The sequence below is a fragment of the Euprymna scolopes genome, chromosome 9 (genome assembly GCF_053919585.1).
Source record: "Euprymna scolopes isolate OS-2025 chromosome 9, ASM5391958v1, whole genome shotgun sequence".
In the NCBI taxonomy this organism is placed as follows: domain Eukaryota; kingdom Metazoa; phylum Mollusca; class Cephalopoda; order Sepiida; family Sepiolidae; genus Euprymna; species Euprymna scolopes.
In genome coordinates, this window is record NC_136490.1 from 166,501,778 (window position 1) to 166,525,004 (window position 23,227).

A 23,227-nucleotide genomic window follows, 5' to 3' on the forward strand; every position below is an offset into this window, starting at 1 on the left:
AATATTTATCATTTGGTAATTAATAATAACGGTTTTAAATCAATAAATATTTATTATTCGATACTTAATCATAAAGGTTTAAAAACAATAAATATTTAATGTTTGGTAATTAAATATAACGGTTTTAAATCAGTAAACATTTAATATTTGGGAATTAATTATAAAAGTTCTAACTCAATAAATATTTATTTTTTTGGTAATTAATTATAACGGTTTAAAATAAATAAATATTTCTTATTTGGTAACGGATTATAACGGTTTTAAATGAATTATTATTTATTATTCGGTAATTAATTATAACGGTTTTAAATCAATAAATATTTATTATTTGGTATTTAATTATAACGGTTTTTAAAACATCAATTTTTATGATTTGGTAATTAATCATAACGGTTTGAACTCAATAAACATTTATTATTCGGTAATTAATTACATCAGTTTTAAATCAATAAATATTTATTATTTGGTAATTAATTATAACGGGTTTTAATAAATAAATATTTATTATTCGGTAATTAAATATATACGGTTTTAAATAAATACACATTTCAGGTTTGGTAATTTATTATAAAGGTTTTAACTCAATAAATATTTATTATTCGGTCATTAATTATAACGGTTTTAAATACATAAATATTTATTATTTAGTAATTAATTATAACGTTTTTAAATACATAGATATTTATTATTTGGTAATTAATATAAACGGTTTTTAATCAATATATATTTATTATTCGGTAATTAATTATAACGGGTTTAAATACATAAATATTTATTATTTAGTAATTAATTATAACGTTTTTAAATACATAAATATTTATTATTTGGTAATTAATTATAACGGTTTTAAATCAATAAATATTTATTATTCGGTAATTAATTATAACGGTTTAAAATCAATAACTATTTAATATTCGTTAATTTATTATACAGGGTTTAAATACATACACATGTATTATTCGGTAATTAATCATAACGGTTTTAAATCAATATATATATATATTATTCGGTAATTAATTATAAAGGTATTAAATCAATAAGTATTTATTTATTATTTGGTAATTAATTAAAACTGTTTTAAATCAATAAATATTTATTTTACGGTAATTTATTATAACGGTTAGAAATCAATAAATATTTTTATTGAGTAATTAATTATAATGGTTTTAAATCAATTAATATTTATTAATTAGTAATAATTATAGCAGTTTTAAAAATAAATATCTATGGTTGTGTAATTAATTATAAAGGTTTTAAATTAATAAATACTTATTATTCGGTAATTAATTATAAAGGCTTTACATCAATAAATATTTATTATTTGCTAATTAATTATAACGGTTTTAAATCAATAAATATTTATTATTTGGTAATTAATTATAAAGATTTTAAATCGATAAATAGTTAATATTCGGTATTTACTTATAAAGGTTTTAAATCAATAAATATTTATTATTTGGTAATTAATTAGAACGGTCTTAAATCAATAAATATTTTTTATTCGGAAATTAATTATAACGGTTTCAAATCAATAAATATTTATAATTTGGTAATTAATTATATCGGTTTTAAATCAATGAATATTTATTATTCGGTAATTAATTATAAAGGTTTTAAATCAATAAATATTTATTATTTGGTAAATGATTATGACGATTTGAAATCAATAAATATTTATTATTTGGTAATTAATTATAAAAATTTTAAATCAATAAATATTAATTATTCGGTAATTAATTATAACGGTGTTAAATCAATAAATATTTATTATTTGGTAATTAATTATAACGGTTTTAAATCAATAAATATTTAATGTTCGGTAATTAATTATAACGGATTTAAATAATAAATATTTATTATTCGGTTATTAATTATAACTGTTTTTAATCAATAAATATTTATTATTCGGTAATTAATTATAAGGGTTTTAAATCAATAAACATTTATTATTCGGTAATTAATTATAACGGTTTTAAATCAATAAATATTTATTATTTGATAATTAATTATAACGGTTTTAAATCAATAAATATTTATTATTTGGTAATTAATTATAACGGTTTTAAATCAATAAATATTTATTATGCGGTAATTAATTATAACGGTTTTAAATCCATAACTATTTATTATTCGGTTATTAATTATAACGGTGCGGAATTAACTTTGATACAAAAATAAACAAATTAAAACATGTAAAGAATTATAGAGATACACGTTTTATTAACCCAAATGTTTTTTTTGTCCTCACTTTTGATTTCAATTATGATTAATGTTTACAACGCTTATATATATATATATATATATATATATATATATATATATATATATATATATATATATATATATATATATATAAACGAGTGGTATAACACGGAATCATTCAATGGGAATATTTCATTATAATGCTTCAATTTATTCGACTTGTAAAGCAAGTTACATATTTTTAAAATTTTCTCGTGTGTATTTATCTATCTATCTATCGATATATATATATATATATACATATATGTATATCGATATGTATATATATATACATATATCGTTATACATAATATCATAGATTAACTCATTTTTATAAGACTTTTCATCATTTAGACAGTGCTTTACATACATTATAGAACATTATGATAAATAATCTTTCAATAAAATCTGTTGTAAACATCTGTAGAAGTATATATATGTATATATATATATATATATATATTTATATGGACACACACACACACACAGGCGCATATATTTATATATATATATATATATATATATATATATATATATATATAAATATATGCGCCTGTGTGTGTGTGTGTGTGTGTATTTCTTCCACATCAGTTCTAGTTCGTTCTCTACATTTTTAGTCTTTTTTTTTCAACTTCTACCTTTATTGTTTTTTTTCATTAAATCCCGAAGCATTGTAATAGTTTACATGCAAAATTCAACTCGTTTTTTTTCTGTTTTTTTTAACATTGAAGCCTATTTTCTTAGCGGGCGTGTCCTCCGTAAATAAGCGCGAATAAAACTGAACCACGTGCGCAACAAAAAATAAACTGCGCAGTTAGAAACGAATTGGAAATTACCGTGAAATCAAATGCATCCAGTTCTGTTTGTTTCTGTATTTATAACTATTGCTTCTCATTATCGCTGATTAGACAACTTTTATATAATTTAAAAACGTGATGAGACGAAAAAAACTATGAAAGGCAGTAATTGCTGAGAATGCAATTAGGAGATTCGGAGTTCCTATCCCATCGCGGTAACCAACTGAGGAAGGTCAGAGGAATAGTTGGCCGAAACGTCGTGAAACAACAACTAAAAAGATGATGAGGATGAATAGTCCGCAATAAATAAACGAATAGAACAACTTTTGTTGATTTACGCTTTAAGAAAGTTGGCATACAATACAGATCATTCCGTACCATACAGTTTCGCTCAATCACTTCGTCAGACTAAGAAACCTGACTATTGATTTTATGTCTGCGTAATTCAAAGTTAAATAACTATATTTGCATTTGTTTATGGGAAAAGTGTCCAATTTAAATGACTGACCCAACGTAGACTAAAAATACAGAAACATAACAACTGGCAGTGCTTTGTGCCTTTCAGAGCAGAGAAGTGAGGGAAGAGGTGGCTGGTTACTTTTAATGCATCTAAAACCAAGCTCCTATCTTTACATCATCAACACTCTCATCCCCATCTGGCACCAATTGAAATGGATGGCTCTCGTCTTAGGGAGGCTTCATGTTTTGACAAGCTTCAGGGATTGACCTTTACTCCTGATCTGAAATGGAGCATGTACATCAAGTCTGTTGCCAAGATCGCTGGGGAAATGGTAGGATCCTTCTACCGCTCCAGAAGATATCTCACTGCTGATGCAATTCTCTATCTATATAAAAGCCAAGTACGTCCAAGGATGAAGTACTGCTGCCACATCTGGGTAGGAGCTGCTAAAAACAGCCTATCCTGCCTTAACAGAGTACAAAATAGACTTCGTGGATTAGTGAGGGATGTCTTTTTCTCTTCCCTGCAACCTCTCTCCCACAGAAGAGACGTTGCGAGCCTGTCTTTGTTTTATAGTTATTTCCATGGCAAATGCTCGTCTGAGCTCCAATCTCTGATACCCCTTCGCCAATCTTTCACGAAAAACACCCGTCTGGCTGAAACCGCTGTCAATAATTTTCCCCACTCTTTATCTGTGTCTAAATCCAAACGTAGATTCCATGAAGACAGCTTCTTTCTTAGAAATGCATGCATATGGAACTTTGTTCCGTTTGCCTGTTTCCCACCTGACTACAACTTGGATGTCTTCAAGTCCAACATAAACAAATTCGTGATAAACCGCCCTCTTAAGTAAGACACTTTATCAAATCTCCATTATTAACGATTACTACGATATTATCCCATTGATTACTGTACACGTAATAACCCTTATCCCCGAGTGGTTTCCGGGCCTTGATAAGTGGTGGCTAAAATGTACAAAGAAAAGAAGTTGATGGCAACATGTTTCGTTGTTTGTGAAGGTAATAACCAGACAACACACAAAATAATGCAAAACATGTTTAAAGTCCTTGCTTCCTTCGGAACCGCCAGGACTTGGACCTATACAAAGTATTGTAAAAATATTTGAAACATCTAAATTTTTTACCAGACCACGACAACCTTTTGGGGCATGGGGGCTTAAATGCTATGTTTATTATAGGAGGAAAGCCAAATAGCTTTGACTACATTGTCATGGAGGACAACAATATCATTAGATATGTAAATGAACTTTATGTGCGTTTGATTAAAGCATATATAAAATATAATTTGAATATTGAAACGATATCACTTTTTTACTACATGAATATAAAAATAAATTACAAATATATTTTACAAAAAAGTTTTTATTTTTACTGCAATAATATAACAAATTATTATCACAACAACAGACAAATTTCTATAAGGAAACACAATAAGTAGATGATTTCTCGAAAAACCATGTCTCTGACAGTATAGATGTTGCATTCTCCCTTAAGACTAGCGCCCAAATACATATATTTGGTGACTTAAACGACCGCCACAAACATTGGCCTGACTTCACTAACTACAATGACACAGCTAGTAGCATCATCCATAACTTTGCTGTATTCCACTCCCTGACACAGACAGTAACATTCCTGACCCGTCTCCCAGATAGCCAGGACCAGCAAGCCTCACTTTTGAATCTATTTCTAACAACTGTTCCTGATGATTGTGTAACAAATACTCATTGTCCACTCGGGAATGCTGATCACGCTGCAATAATGATAGACATTACTCTAAACTCTCGACCCCAAATTGGAGAGCCATTACTCAAAACAACAGGGTACTACAATAACGCTGACTGGGAAGCCATCAGAGATAACATCAGAGACGCCTCATGGGAAAATATATTTTCTCTTCCAGCAGAACAGTGTGCAAATAAGACTACTGAATGGTTCAAAGCAGCAATTGAAGCGCATGTTTTTACACGGAACTTCTATAGTAAACCCTACTCTCCCAATGGTTTACTTCTACATGCGCAGCTGCCGTTGCTCAGCGACAACATGCACACCGTAGATTTATCCGCCATAAGTCATGTACAAACAGACAAACGTATATAAAAGCTAGAAATAATTGCAAGAAAGAAGTAGCAACAGCTAGAAGTAAATACTGAAACAACCAGGAAACGCATTGAAGTGCAAACATTGGGAACTCGTGATTTCTGGAAAATTTACAATAGTGTAGTAAATAATGGGAAATCGACAATACCCCCACTATCAAACAATCATGAGGTTGTTCGCACAGCGACTGAGAAAGCTAACATACTTGCCCGTCAGTTTGCCTCAAACTACCTTGGACCCAGTAAGCCATTTCCTCCCTGGTTTTCCTCTGCGGACAGAAACCACGCTACATGATCTAACGATCACGCTCTCCCAAGTACATGATATTATAAAAAAACTGGACACCTTAAAAGCATGTGGATCTAACCTCATCTCGGCTGTGTTATTAAAAAATACTCCGCTGAGGTCGCTCCTTTTTTCTCTAAACTCTTTAACAAACGCATTAACAGAACATACTTTCCCGGCTGCTGGAAAACTGCTTCTATTTTACCAGTTTACAAAAAGTCTGGCGAAAGAACTGACCCATGAAAGTATCACCCAATTAGCCTCCTCCCTCTTTTCGCCAAAATATTTGAGTCCTTAATTAATCAAGCTCTAGTCTACCACCTTACAGCTGCTAAACTTCTGCCAGACCACCAATATGTGTTTAGGCAAGCCCGTTCTACTGTAGATATTCTAACTGAACGTTTAGACCAAGCACTGAATAAGGGAGGGGAGAGGAGGGCATTAGCCCTAGATATATCTAAGGTTTTTGACAGGGTATGGCACGATATGTCTTCTCATGAAAATAAAAACCATATGGTATTAATGTACGAATGTTTAGCATAATTAGATCCTTCTAAAAGATTTGATATAAATGCGGGTGTACCTCAGGAATCGATCCTTTGACCTTTATTATTTCTGATATTCATAAATTATTTACCTGACAAAATAATCTCTGAGATGGGTATATTTGCCGACGAAACCACGCTCTATAGAAGACTCGTGGGGAAAACTAATGAGCACATATCTAAGGTAATGGTCGAAACCCTAGACGAATATCTTCAGTCTGTAGATGAATGGGGGCATAAATGGATGGTAACATTCAACGTTGCCATGACAAAGATAATAATAAATAACTGAAATTGTCTTAGAAACAGATTATATTAGTAAATAATTTGATATTATTTGAAGATAAAATTAATAAATAAATTATTTAGCTAATTAATCATAACCTAAAAATAAACAATAATATACGCTGCACTAACAGAATTATGGTTATTTTTATTTGTTCCGTAAATGCCACATATTAATATGGTTTACTTAAAAATAAATGACGAAATATCTTAGCTTAACATATTGCAGATACTGACGGTGTGAGACTCTAAGAAAGAAAACTATGTCATGAAAGTTCAAAATACATTGAAAATGACGATGTAAGAAACTACATTCTCGAACACAAAAGGTCGCTAGTTTTAACAGTACCACTCCAGTTTGAGTTATTTTTCAATTTTTTAGTAAAGAAATAGTCTTTTTTCCTTTTGGAATGACCCTCATATGACGAAGCACGACCCAGACGTGTTCATACTACAAGACAAGAAGTAACGCATTAATGAGTATTTGGCCTTAAGTAACGATTGAAGATACAAATAGCTTGAAGAATAAAAACCTTCTACAAAATAACTGGATGCAACATAAATACTATTTCCAAAATAATTGGATTCGGCATTAAATTACCATTGATATGACATAAAACAACCAAACCAAACCCTCTCTCCCTCTAGTTCTTTCTTTCTCTCCCTCCCTCTCTCTCTCTCTTTATATATATATATATATATATATAAATGTAAATATATATATATATATATATATATATATATATATATATATGATTATTTTGATGTAAATAAAATTATGGATGAGTAACTTTTTCAAATTGTTTCTGAATATTTAACGAGTAGTTGTAATTTCTATTGCATCCATCGACAACTGGATGTCTCGGCAGATAGCAAAACACGGTTTCCTTAGATGATGATTTCTGACACTGATAAATTGTACTACTCTTGGGAACCGAATCCAAAGATTTTGAATAAATTTTTTTAATAGAATATATTTGTTTTCAAGTCGGTTTCTATTTAACCCATAACTATGGGACCCTAACAGGTACTAACAATCCGAGTCAGAGTGGACCTGGGAGCAATGGTAATTAAAGGGTGGCTCCACACTCCCCAAAGCCCGCAAGCTGGGGCCTCACCACTGGATATAGTTTAAGGTCATATCCAGGACCCCTGGTAAGAGGAAATCTTGAATCTCAAAGTGTAATGTTAAGTGAACCGTATGCGTATTTCATTTTGAAAACCAAACAATATACGTTGAAATGTTCGGCGTGAATGCAGACCCCCACGTAATCTAAACAGAAATTTACAGTCTTTTAATGTTATTGAATATTTCTATTGAATTCCGACGACCTTCACAATTGATTTCCTTGAATCATTTTTTTTCATGACTTTCATGTAAAGTTTACATCACTTCAAATAATCTGATCCATTCTAACGGATGAACCTTGTTGAATTTGATGTTGTCGTTAAGTCGAATTCACATATTTTGTTAATTCCGTTATTTGCGGAGCCCCTTTTTGCATTCGTGAGTTGAGAAATATATTCTTTTAATTTTCCCCTCGCCGACAAAGGGGTAAGAGAAGCTAGCATTAAGTTGATATTAAAAAAATATATATATTTAAAGAGAAATCTGACATATTATGCACTCGGAGTCGATAAACCCAATGTATTTGACAAACTCAGAGAAATACATTCGGCTGGCTAAAAAATGTTATATTTATTTTATTGATTTAATTCATGTGCAGATATATTTTGCTGAAATAATTTTAATAATTTTCATTATGGACAGTTTCAACCATCGACCTTTTTTTTTTCGAGTTGGAATAAAATTGAAGTACCTGTTCAGTCCTCAGCCAGAGAAGGAGAAATCCTTCTTGAGTGAAGCAGTTTTTATTTTTGCCTCACAATTTTAAAGATGCACCACATAAACATCGATGCTATGTCATTTTTGCTCTGATGAGGAGGCAAATACATAGAGCCATTCGTTCACACTGGGTGATAATATCCATGAAAAGAATTGTCGATTAAGAAGTTTATCAACCTGAAATTGCGTTTAATATTTTAAAATGCAACGTAAAATATACAAAATTAGTAAATGTGTCATTATAGATCTTATATTGCCTCATCAATACGCAAAAGTCGCTGGGCAACATTATGATTGGCATTGCATACATTGCTAGAACATACGCAGTCAAAGCTTGTTCATACAAATAGCTATCATCCTTACAATTAGCTATTATCATGAATTAGTTTGATTTTATTGCTTTCGTATATTTTTGTTTTTCAAATCATATTTACAATTGTAGCATATAGATCTCTTTTAAACGTTTTGATGGCGGATGACTTAAGCGATGTGGTGGTTGAAAATACATTCGGAACAGCGTGCATCTTCGATTTATAAAGTATGAACATGAGGTAGACCCCTTTTCTGCTATTCAATAGGGTGCATGCATTTGGGTGTGACAAAAAACTTGATTATTTAACAAATTAATCAATTTCTATAGTTTTGGATGAAAAACTCTTGTGATCAAGTTCTGCCTATGATGTTCTTTTTTTAAAAACAAATGAACTTCGATTATTTTTTCAATTTTTTGCATATAAAGATAATGCATCTGGTTTACCATATTACTTTGCATAAGACATGACAATTTGTATCCGTTCATGCATATGACGTGGTTATCTAATAATAGTAGAAGGATGAAACATTGATTTCCCAACATTATTGATGCTGTCATTAGCTATAACATCCCTTAGATGATTATACGAATATACTTTATATACTGTATAGTTTTGATTATGTATCATAGCTTGCATCATACCTATCATACGTATCATACCTTATTTAGTTTTGATTATGTATCATAGCTTATTTAGTTTTGATTATGTATCATAGCTTATAAAACGATGGGAGTTTCTGAGCGATTGGAATTTATTCTGATATGATAAAGGATTAGCAACAAGTCTACTACGAATTTGAAAGAAAAACAGATATATACTTGGTTACACTATGAATTTGAAAGGAAACAGATATGACTCATGCACTTGGTTACACTATGAATTTGAAAGGCAAACAGATATGTCTCGTATACTTGGTTAAATTAGGAATTTGAAAGAAAAACAGATATGACATATACTTGTTTACACTATGAATTTGAAAGAAAACAGATATGACTCATATACTTGTTTACACTATGATTTTGAAAGAAAACAGATATGACTCATATACTTGTTTACACTATGAATTTGTAAAAAAACAGATATGACTCAAATACGTATTTACATCAGGAATTTGAAAAAACAGATATGACTCATGTACTTGTTTAAATTATGAATTTGAAAGAAAAACAGTTATGACATATACTTGTTTACACTATGAATTTGAAAGGAAACAGATATGACTCATGTACTTGGTTACACTATGAATTTGAAAGGCAAACAGATATGACTCATATAATTGTTTACACTATAAATTTGAAAGAAAAACAGATACGAATTATATAATTGTTTACGCTATAAATTTGAAAGAAAAACAGATATGACTCATATACTTGTTTACACTATGAATTTGAAAGAAAAACAGATATGACCCATATAATTGTTGACACTATAAATTTGAAAGAAAAACAGATATGACCCATATAATTGTTGACACTATAAATTTGAAAGAAAAACAGATATGATTCATATACTTGTTTACACTATGAATTTGAAAGAAAAACAGATATGACCCATATAATTGTTTACACTATAAATTTGAAAGGAAAACAGATATGACTCATATAATTGTTTACACTACCTTAAACTTAACAACTTCATTAGGCCATCTTCATTGCACTAACGTTTCCGATCGACCCAATATCGTATTTAATTAAATACTCACAATTATTTTCCTACTTGCATGGTTGCTAGTGGAAGGGGAAAATGCAAAAAGGAAAACTAAAACCAGCACAAATGAAAATATTTAACAAAATAAATGCAAAATCAAATTAATAAAACCCAACCAATGTCTTGGGTGGAGGCAAAATGTCTACTGATTTTTTATACTTATGTTTTTATTGAAAACTTGATGGACGATTTCTTGGTTGGAGTGGCTAATAAAATCAGTTAAGACCGTATTCCTATTGAAAATAATGAATTAACCCACATTTCTTTTTTAAGATTTCAAACCCATTAAAAAATTTTCGTTGGCTACGAGACCGTATTATTTGCTATCGCTGGTTTTGTTAGATTTTGTTTCTTTGTTGCTGATATGATTTTGTAAAAAACAAAACAAAAGAAAACAAAAACTAAACAAAGAAGCAACACGTTTAATCAAACACATCTTAATAGGTTTGATAGTAAAATAACTTATGCGCCGAACGTGTTCAATAACTTTGGTGATGATAATCTGCATTAGCTATTAGCATACCCTCTGGTTATATATATATATATATATATATATATATATATATATATATATATATATATATATATATATATTGGGGTGGAGAGGGCTCCCGTAAGCCGTGGTGAAGGCAGCCTTTCTAGGAGAAGCAAATCTCTGATTTAAAACACCATAAAGCGGAATACCATTACCCACATTAAGCTGGTCTGCAGTTTAATTTGTTGCTGTCTATCTTGCTCTTTCTTGTTGCTGGATCTCAACATTTTGAACCGAGAGAGACTTAGCTGTCGTACAAAGCTAAGACTCTGTAACATCATCTGTGTATAGATACTCCCTCAGGCATTTGGGCTTATGGACTTTAAGTCTCTGAGGGAGTGGCAATCGTCTGACTCGTCTGACAAGATGTTGCAATCATCATATATATATATATATATATGTCTTATTTGTATTAATTAATTAAAACATATTTTTATAAGGTAAATATGTTTTATTTGTATTAATCAGACGAGTGTAAAGATGTTGGGTGTTATTTTCACGACGTTTGTATCAATAAAAAATAGACTTAAAATTTTATTGCCTTACTTGTTGTTGCCCGTGTTGAAACATGCGATAGATTGAGATGGAATCTTATATGAGGGAGAGTTTATGCTGTATTCTCGGGGTTATATACCTCTGACTATGTATGTCTAGTGTATATAAGGTTTACGTGTTTCTGTAATCGTTACTTGTGCATCGTATAGTGGTAACAATTATAAGGACAGTTACTTTTCTGTGTATATTGCGTGTTTGCACGTGTCTTATTTAATAGTCTTCCTATGTGTATGGGGTGTTTTCACATATAATGAACGGGACAATAACCGGATAGTCTTAAAGAATGACGAATAACACCCTGGTCAAATATCTTATTTATTGTTTCTCTCTGCCCTAGCGGCAGGCACCTGAAATAAAATATTTTTTTCAGAATGAAAAACCCGAAACGCCGTTATAATATCCAGATCTTTATTTCAAAATGTTCAACATCTCGAAGTTTGCAGCTCTCTTACCTCTTTCTTAGTTGGTCTGTAGATACTTCCATCGGACCACATAGACAAATCCTATCCGCTAACTAACCCTATGGCTAGCTAACAACTAACTCGTCTATTCGACTTCCCGTTACAGACTAACTCCTAATTTTGATTTTTCATGGCGTACGTGCCTCTTACAATCTTGTCACGTATGTCATATCGTTTTTTACTAAACCAAATTCCAAACTAACTTTCTGTATGTTTTTCCTCTATTCATAAAATTTTTCCCTGAGCAGATATTCCCAAGTTAAATTTTTAACATAAATATATTAGCGTTTTTACGTAGGCATCACCACTTATCAAGGGCAAGAGACCACTTGAGGATAAGGGTTAAAGATTGTACAGTAGAAATCGTTAGTAATGGAAATTCGGTAAATTTGTTAACTTACATGGAACGGCTCATCAAAGACTTGTTTATGTTAGACTTGACACAAGAATATTGTAGTCAGATGGAAAGCAGGAAAACGGCAGACAGTTCCGCAGGCGTGCAGTTTTAAGAAAGAAGCTTTGTTCGTGGAATCTACGTTTGGATTTAGGCACAGATAAAGAGTGGGGGAAATTATTGACGGTGGTTTCTGCTAGATGAGTGTTTCTTGTGAAAGTTTGGCGAGGGGGGACCATAGATTAGAGATGAGCCGAGCACTTTCCATGAAAATAACGATAAAGTAGAACAAACTCGAAACATCTCTTCTGTGAGATAGAGGTTGCAGAGAAGAGAAAAGGACATCTCCTACGAGGCTACGAAGTCTATTTTGAACTCTATCAAGGCAGAATATGTTCTTTCTAGCAGCTCCTGCCCAAATGTGGCAACACTACTCCATCCTTGGACGCACCTGGCTCTTATATAGATAGAGGATTGCATCAGCAGTGAGATATCTACTGGATCGATAGAAGGATCCCACCATTTTTCCAGCGGCCTTAGCAACGGATTTAATGTATGTGTTTCATTTAAGGTCAGAAGAGTAAGGTCAAGCCCAGAAGCTTGTTAAAATATGAGGCCTCCCCAAGACGAGAGCCATTCATTTTAATTGATGCCAGATGAGGATCAGAGCGTTGATGATGTAAAGGTAAAAGCTTGGTTTTAGATGCATTAAAAGTAACAAGCCACCTCTTTCCCCATTGTATCACGTGCTCAAGAGAGAATCAGAGAGAACTTGGTCGTTTACAGTCTTAGATGTACTACCATAGATATTAATATCATCAGCATAAATGTCCATGAATGATGTAAGAATGTGATTTGGAAGATTATTAATGTAGATCAGGAAGTAAGTTGGGCCCAGGATGGACCTCTGAGTTTCTTCAGCATTAATACTGAGAGCTTCTGATATCTGTTCATCAACTACTACTCGTATGAACCTAGCAGAGAGAAATGATTTAATAAGGGAGAAGAAATTTCCAGCTATGCAGTAGCTGGAAATCTTGTGAAGTAGGCCCTTGTGCCATACCCTATCAAAGGCCTTTGATATGTAAAGAGCAATTGCCCTAGAAAGGTAGTCTCCGTCGGTAGATTCGCTAATCCTATAATATATTACTGTAAGCACATCTGCTGTAAATCTAACAGAACGGAAACCATATTGCATGTCACTAAGAAGGTTATTTTTGCTGAGATGGTTGATTACTTCTCTATTTAACACAGATTCCAGCAACTTACTCATGAGAAACAGAGACTTATTGGCCTGTACTGAGAGGGAGATGAGCGATCACCTAAATTCTTAAATACGGAGCATACTGATGAGATTTGTCAGGGTGATGGGAAGCAATTCTGCTTAAAACAGCGTTTAAACAGTTTTATAAGGATGGGCGCTAGTTCTGGTTGGAGTTTTTTGAGTACTATAATTGGAATACCGTTAAGGCCGGTTGCTTTACTCGAATCAAGGCTTTTGATTAGCTTGGCAACATCACGTACAGATATTTGTATATCATATAGCGTGTTTTCTGATACAGGAGGAAATATTGGAGCTTGGCGGCCTTAGTCGCAAAGGGTAGAATTAGCTGCAAAGTTCTTGGCAAATAGTCTGGCTTTTCTGATACTCAGGTCCATTGATGATTGTTGGGATAGAACACAAGCTTCTATTCAAGATTCTGTTTGTTATTTGCAAAACTGGTGGGAACCAAGCCGCTGCTCAGCTACTTTGAACTTGACGGACTGAGCATACAACTCTCTTGCGTCATTTATTACTTTTTTACAGTAGTTGCTGGCAGTCCTGAAAGCGGCTTTAGTCTCAGTATATCTATTACGTTGGAAGCAATGGAAAAAGTGATTCCTGTGCGCAATGTAAGCATCACATTCTGGAGAGAACCACGGCTGACTGTTAGGTTTTTGCTAGAACTTTTTCGAGAGCATGAAACGGTCTATACCTACAATTAACCATTCCGTCAGGTCTGATACTATAGAGGACGCATCCTTTTTAAACATGGAACGCAGAGGTAGATCTGATATAAATGTACGGAAACTATCCCAGTCAGCCATAGAGTATCGATATACTGTACGATAGAGAGGTACATCTGAGGACTTATTGCATTTCATTTTAATCTTAGTTAATACAACAGAGTGGTCGAAAAATCCAAGTGGAGACAGGACGGAAGCTGAACCCAATTCAGGGCAAGTTGTGAGAAAAAGCTCTAGGAGACTTGCATGTATCGGGCACTCGGGTGGGTCCGTGAACAATCTGAGTGAGGTCATAAGCAGATAGGACGTGATCGATTTTCTCAGATATCCTTTTAAAGATAGAAACTCTGCTGTTGTGGGGGGCGATAGAGAGCAAATATAAATGCAATAGTTTGAACAAGTGCAACCCGGAAGCACATATAGGGTAAGTTAGGATCTTCTCTGGAGATGTCCCTACCACATGGAAAGCCATCTTTTATATAGGCACATATTTCATGCCCATGGCGATCTTGTGGGTCAGATTTGGAAGTTAAGTTACAGTATCCTTTAATTACGAACTCATCTAGGAAAATGGTCAGTCCAATGCCAGTTTCGCTTAGAAATAATATGCCTGGTTTAGTCTCCTGCAATTGGGTTTCAACATCTGGAAGGTTAGAACGTAGACCCCTGATTTTCGAGAAGACATGGTAGTGGGCGTCTACGTTAGAAGTTGGAGATCCGGATTTAATCGTGTATCTTTTATTAAAACGTTTCATGGTGGAGTTTTGGGATTTGTGAGCTAGGTCGACAGACTTGCTTGAAGCAGGGCAGAGAGGGAGAGTAAGAGAGAATTAGAAATGAAGAAATATTTTTTGTAGCACATGAGAAGTTAAAGCCGTAACAATTACCCACTAATATTGCATCGAGGAGCCCCCACCAGAAGCTACTGCATGGTCCAGAATCCATTCATCAGATTACATAACAGCAGCCCCAGTACTTCACCTGCTGATAGGAGAGCCTCCTCAGTGGTTTATTTAAGGTTCGGGTCCCTAACTAGCAGACGGATAACGTCAATCCAGATAAAACGTTTACCTCCAGCACCCTTACTAGTGAAACTGCTACAAGGATAGACATAGAAACAGAAAATTTCCGACATCTCTGACAGATGTTCACGCAAAATACTGCCAACCTGGAATACAGCTTTTTCTTCTCCCTTTGTCAGAAAAATAACTCATTAAAATATGAAGATTGAGTGATAAATAAAGAGAAGCGAGAGTAACGGGAGCTGCCGATAACGCATCCACACTGCATTGTCTACTCCCCCTTAAAAAAATATTAAGTAATGTACTTAATAAAAGTCAATTTGGTGTGTTTAAGGGAAGGTATGGTGAAAAACTCCCCTCTCACTAGCCATTAAAAAAAAAAAAAATTCTGAATATCTTTTTAACCTAAATAATTTGCACTGTCATCCACAACAGAACACATATACTACGCTGTGATCCTAACCAAAGAGCCACAACATAACACCTATTCTAACAATGACCTTGATCCACTGACCACATTACAAAACTATGCACGTATGTATTTGTACTGTTAACATGGTGCTTAGAGTCTAATTATATTTACATGTGGATGCAATAATATTTATGGTATGTTTACGTTTTGAGGCACACGTATTCGACATAGACAGAGATAGGTTCTTATTTATTAAATATACGCAGGGTTACTCGGCATTTTTCAGGGCTATAAAAGAATAAAATAGAAGAGGTTGTGTGTGTAACATTACATTAATCTCCAATCTATACAAATGTCTTAATTCATGTCTATCTTACTCTTTTCTACCTTTCTCTATTTCTGCACTTCACCCACTTATCGACCAGCCCATTACCCTCTTTTTTTATGAATAATAAGCTTGGGTGCCCGGCGTTGCCCGGGTGGTTGTAGGTGTGTGTTAAGGAAAAAAAAATTCTAGTAGGCAGGCAGGCTCGAGCCCGTGACGCGAAGGCGAACAAGAAATTGGAGGTGTGAGTAAGGGTGTTGGTTGAGCAAAAAAAAAAAAAAAAAGAAAAAAAAAAGAAAAAGAAAAAGAAAATTGCGAGCGCAAAAAAGTGGTAGTAAGCAGGCAGGCTCGAACCCGCGAAGGAGGAAAGGAAACTGAAAAATAAATAAATAAATAAACGTGGCGCTAGAGCTGTTGTGCCCATCGCCAAACCGGAAGTAACGTAGGTTTAAATTAAGGCCAAACAATCGAAAAGAGCCGATTACTTTCGATAATATCGGCGAAAAAGCGACCCATCGCTGTAGAAAAGTGCCCAGTTGAGAGTGAAGAAATTAATATTTTGACCAATTATTCGATATTTGTCGTCCGAAGGGTCACACTTCAAATCGATACCAATCTGGTGCAAATCCGTCGCCTCTGTCGAAAGTTTAATCATTCATACATACATGATGATGATGATTGCAACGTCTTGTCAGACGAGTGCCACTCCCTCAGACATTTAAAATCCATGAGCTCAAATACCTGAGGGAGTATCTATACACAGATGATGTTACAGAGTCTTAGCTTTGTACGACAGCTTGGTCTCTCTCTCGGTTCAAAATGTTGAGATCTAGCAACAAGCAAGAGCAAGATAGCCAGCAACAAATTAAACTGCAGACCAGCTTAATGCGGGTAATGGTCTTCCGCTTTATGTTTTTTTTAATCAGAGATTTGCTTCTCCTAGAAAGGTTGCCTTCACCGCGGCTTACGGGAGCCCTCTCTACCCCAATACATACATACATACATACATACATACATACATACATACATACATACATTTAAACAGACTGGTGGGATTTATATTATAGATTATGAGATTCAACTGGTTTCAGTATTCAAGTTATTGTTCCCGATTAACGCCGAGATTCTCATCTTCTTTTCACCTAAACACTATAACGAAATCTATAACTACTGTCAAATAGACACGTTTCATAAATATTATTCTATCAATGAAATAATTCACTTATCAAATATTAATTTATTGTTATTTATCACGTATTTAACTTTATTCCATTAGTAATTGTAAAGTTTACTATTTTGCCTTGACAGGGGTATACCTTCTTCTGAGTGTCTGTCTAATTCTTCTAATATGCTAAGATATAGTAGATATAATGAAATTGGAATACTTTTCTTTATTGACGTGGGTGATAGTAAAAATAGGCGCGACTCGTGTGTGTATATATGTGCGTCTGTGTGTGTATGTAACTGTGTGTTTGCTTACAACTGTGTGGATATGTTTTCTGGGTTATCGGTGTGCCACGTGATTGCAGTAGCCTTCCATTGCCCAAGCTGTGACCTGAATGAGACGAATTAGGACAGACGTCCATGTGACCGTCTCTCTGACTGACTCAGCCATTTACGCCATATTGGCACTTCGGGCCACACCCCCACCCTCAACTTTCTAAACATCACACGGTCGCACCCACCCTTGCCCCAATCACATACACCGACGCATTCACTTGTAGAAAAATGCTGTTTTCCGTACACACTAATTACAAAAGTAAATAGTTGCTTTTCTTTTAACATTTTTTCGCGTTAAGTAGTATCTTTTATTGGAAATCGCTCCATACAACGCATAAATCCACTTGATCCATCCATGGCCGTGGAGCCCCTGGAGGGGCATAGGCCATCTACAAGTTTTGTAAATATTTTTGAAGCGAGTTCTTTTTACAGGGCGAGGGTACATACAGCGCCTAACCTTCCCAAATGGTCACCCATCTGGTACTGGCCAGGCTCAACATTGCTTAACTTCGGTGATCTGACGAGAACCGGTGTGCCAACGTGATTGTGCCGTACATAAAGGCACGTGATGCAAAGAATTAAACAACTATCAGTTTAAAACCAACTATCACGTTAGAAACCAGGCAACGTTAACTGTTAGATGAATAGATTTCCACGAAGAAAACAGCAATTTTTCTCCCTTTTTCAGAAAAATCGCACATGAAACTTCGGCATTAAATGAAAAAAAATTAGCAGAAACGCAAGTTACGAGGCTGCGAAAGATAAACCAAAACTCCATGTCCCACACTCTCGTAAACATGTATGGTTTATGTTTTCCCTAATCGTGGAACCATTATCTTGTACCAGGTGCACGAATTTGACGTCATCATTATGAACGGGGACATACAAACAACGAAAAAATTCTATATCGCTTTTTTTATTGCAAGTACTCGACTAAGCTTCAATCTACTGTTCCGACTGGAAGACATTCACAGCAAATGCCGTTTATCAACAGTTGCCCTTACTTTCTATCTCTGTGTCTGAAAGTAAAGGAAACGTTGGTACTTGTACAGTTCAATACAGACATTAAAAATAAAAATATCGAAAAAATGTTATATTGTACGTATCCGCTTTGAACTGAAGATCTCCGAAAAAAAAATTCACTTAATTTGACCGAGTAGTTATTTTTACAGAGGAAAAACATGTTTTTATGAAAGCGCGTTGAAGGCGACATCTTGGATTTTGTTTAAATTTTTGTTTGAATTTTATAAACGCCACGGGGAGATAACTCCATGAAAAGCGCCGACACTCCCTCCCCATCTTTAATAACTAGCCTTTTTTTCCTAAAAGTCGAACCTTTTGTTCGGTATTATAACAAATTGTTGTTTCGCCGTAAAAAAAAAACAAACAAACGAAAAACTACTTGATGAAATTAAGTGAAATTTGTTTTCGGAGAACTCCATTCCATAACCGATCTGTACAATTTAAACTTTTTTCGATATTTTCATTTTTAATGTCTTTGTTAATCTATAAAAGTACCGAAACTTTCATAAGCAGCTTTTCTTTTCTCAGAACGGTTCCTATGTAGAGTACAATATCGCAGAGCTGTTTCCCAGATAACTATAACATAGTCGTTCCAACGTAAACAGGTTATTGATGAGCCGTCCTTTTAAAATAAATGAATACCTATTCAATTTCCACCGTCACCGGTTATCACGGTGTTGTCTCACCTGACAATCATTAACGCGTATCCTTGAGTTGCCTCAATGCCAATTTGGATACGCGTTTAACCGCTGCTCCTGATGCTAATACAATCACTTGGAATCCATCCCTCGACTGGTGCTGATATTTTCATACGTTCATCATTAGAACATTTCATGAACAAATGAAACGTGTTGCATATCGACAAGCAGTATAAGAAAAAATTATTGCATACTAGTTCGTCTCCTTCCCATCTTCTATCTTCGAATATCCACTGTTGAGGTAAGACACGCAAACGGCTCGTCTTGACTAAACGTATTACAGGTTGTTTTGTATAAACTTACTAACATTGTTTCACCTTTTATGGCGTCATCCATGCTTTTGGGCTTTCCTTTTTGCACATTGTCCTAATAGATGGCACCATTGCGTTGTTACGCCATAAACGATCTCCGTGACTAATTGAAACAGTAACGCCAGTATTTTGACTCCCAGTTCGTACGACAACTTTTACGTCATCAACTGTGTACAAATACAAATTAGTAATTTAAACTTCTCTCTTTTTGTTCTGGTGGATGACATCATTTTATGACGTCACCCACTGTGGTCAGATACAAACAAGCAAGAAACAAGCAAGACACGCAATATTATGTAGATAGATAAATGCTTAAACATTTTTAGGTGATAATTTCTGAAAATTGCAAGAAAGGCAGTGGAAGATGCCCATTATAAATCTTAACACTTTCTTTTCTTTAGAAAGACAATTTCTTATTTATTAGCCTCACAACAACAGGATATTTAGACAAAAGGTAAGTTTTAATGTCGGGAAACCCAACTCCCCACCCCCGAAAGATGTACTCTAGATTGAAACCAAATGTAAAATTGCCTCAGTATAGAAGTATCTGTTTTCACTAATCGAGTGCATAAAAATTTAAGTGCAGCATCAACCTTTCAAAAAACACTCGTTTATCTGCAACCATTATTAATAATTTTCTCCACTCTTTATCTGTGTCTAAACCTAAGCGTAGATTTTATAAACAGAGCTTCTTTCTTAGAACCGTATGCCTGTGGAACAATCTATTCTTTCTCCAAACTTTCAAGCTGTCTATAATATGATCGTCTTCAAGTCCGGCATAAACAAATTCTTGATGAGCCATCTCATTAAGGAATCCAATTTGTGGAACTTCTACTATTAACGATTACTATGATATTGTCCCATTGATTTCCAAACACTTAAAAATACTTATCCTCTAGTAATCTCCGAAATTTGATAAATTGTGACTCCTTTGTAAAAAATAAACAGATAGTACATGTCGGATTTAATCCGTTAATCACATCCGATTAAATGTGTTCTATTGAGTTTTTCACTAAATTCTTCTGATACTTTATGATTTTTCCCTCAAAATAACTTTAGTGGAACTTTTTTAACACTTTTGCAAAAATTCACGGGGTTGTTAGTTCATATTTACTTTCCATGAGCACAAAGGTAAAGACAAGGTTGGTTTTGTATGCGAAAAAAATCCAGTTTCGTCAAAATGAGAAATCTGGATTAAATGAACAATTGGATTTTTTGCAGTCTTGAAGTGTTTTCTACTCCACTGACCAGAGATAGTACAATTAACAGGTGCTACACTTTGTTCCTAGTCAAAGAGACGTCGACTGGTGAGTCGCTAGCTGTTTTGCGAGAATGCATTATAGCATAACCACATTCGTAGTAAGTATATATACTTGTATATATATGCATATATATATGTATATGCTTGTATATAAAAGCCACTGGATTTGTTTGTGTGGGTGTTCGTTTCGTATGGACGCGGAAACGATTGGGTTGATTTTTTTAAAAGTTAACAAAAATGTACGTGATATGTTTGGCAGAGTTCATACCTGAGTTATACCTATATGTATCAGAAATCGAATAAAGAAGAGACAGCCCAAAGTTAACACTCTAATACAACCTAACATCACAAGTGCATTTGAGAAGTTTAGCACGAGACAAGTAGAAGGGTTCAGCGTATAAATTTAACAGTTCTTTAATAAGACAGGGGTGTCTTCGAAATAAATGTTTCCGTTTAGAGCACAAATGAAGTCCGATACTTAATCTTTGCATTTTACACTTTAATTGAAGCTGCTATAAATATACAAACTCATTGTATAAAATCAGCTGCAGGTTTTGTGCAGGCCAATGTAGATTACAATGTATCGTGGACTAAGTCACTGCTTGTATAGCTTCCTCTTGATACACTATTGCGAGTCTCCAACAAATGCCCTCAATCAATCGATTTGATTGAAAAATTGGCAATTTCACCGATCTTGATGACAATAAATGTATTGGAACTGTGGAGCAGTTGTTGATACTCATTTTATCCCGGGCAACGTCGGGCCCCTTGCTAGTTTTCAATATTTTCAGGTTTTTGAGTATTATTTGAATTATTCATATCATCATGTTAAAAAATATGGTAATCTCGAATTGAAGCATTTATTCAATTCCCACAACCAGATGACAATGTGACCTTATCTATACTTGTGCTTTTCCCGCCAATCAGATTTAACTTTGACCATCAGTTCAACATAGTCTGAGTCATTTAATTTTTCTTACGCTTTTCTGTTCTATTGAGCTTAGACATGGTTCTGTCGGTTGTATGTAGTCCATCCTCCCAGGCTTATATTCTCTCTTTGAGAAGGAATTAGTTTATTACTAACAGTTTCGTGGAACCTTACAAGAGAAAGACAACGGAGACGCTCAGACATATTTTGTAGGCCAGAGTGCTCATCCCATTAAAGAAGTACTTCGCCCATTACAGACTTAAATCTTTCCATTTGTCTCTTTTACTAAAAAAATATGGCCGTGTATTTTTGTTTCGGTACACTCTTCTTCTAAATCCAGCAGCATTGATAACAATATCTGTCAGCGTTGGAATTCAGAAAACATTCATGCACATAATTTTACGCAAATCTTCAATAACCTCCCTTTACTATTTCGCCTTCTCTTCCTCCACCTCCTGTTTTTCTTTCATCTTTTCTCACCATTCATAAATTTGTTTTAATTCACGCGGGAGAACATCGTGACGCTTTTATCTTATCGTTTTATCGCTGCAGAATATAGTCATCTCTTTTAATGAATTCCCCACGTTAGATATAATAAAACGATTTAATGATATTATCTGAACAAGCTAATGTACAAGGAACAGACAAATCTATGTAAATAAAACAGATAAACTCTTAAACTACTGCTCACATATCATGGATGGTTTATAATGAGTAAAATCTTTGTTTGGGTAAATAACGCATGCCGACATATATCGGCAGGTTGAAATTATAAATGTTCATTTCAATTTGCCGAAATGTGTTTATTTCTTTCTGCGCATGCTCAAATCCAATTCGTTTCATCAAGTCGTTTAATATTAAGCGTTTCTTATCTTACTCTCGATAACAACATCGGTAAAGAAGGCGGCTAAAAACCAGAAGGTTTTGGTTTCGATTCAAACTTGTGGCATCAAGTAATTTTTTTTTTTACTTTTGAAATTATATCTTTGTATCAATAAATACGAAATCTGCATGAATTTAAATATATTTAAACATATTTTACGGCAAGTGGAAGTGCAAAATGTTTATTTAGAGGCTGGGAAAATAATTTTTTAAAGATTGTTTTATAATTTATAACCGAAAAAATATATTTTGACAACAATTTTTTGAAAAGAAATCATTCACAACCGAAGACAAAATTCATTGAAAAAATTCA

The 23,227-nt window shown here is 33.7% G+C and overlaps 1 long non-coding RNA gene and 1 pseudogene across 2 annotated transcripts in view; one reads left to right on the forward strand and one right to left on the reverse strand.

Annotated features, from left to right (window-relative positions):
• Positions 1 to 23,227, forward strand: part of LOC145284970 (uncharacterized) — a 248,611-nt gene that overhangs the window by 42,271 nt on the left and 183,113 nt on the right. The gene's annotated exons all lie outside the window — the stretch shown is intronic.
• On the reverse strand, positions 18,252 to 18,368 carry LOC145285476 (5S ribosomal RNA; annotated as a pseudogene).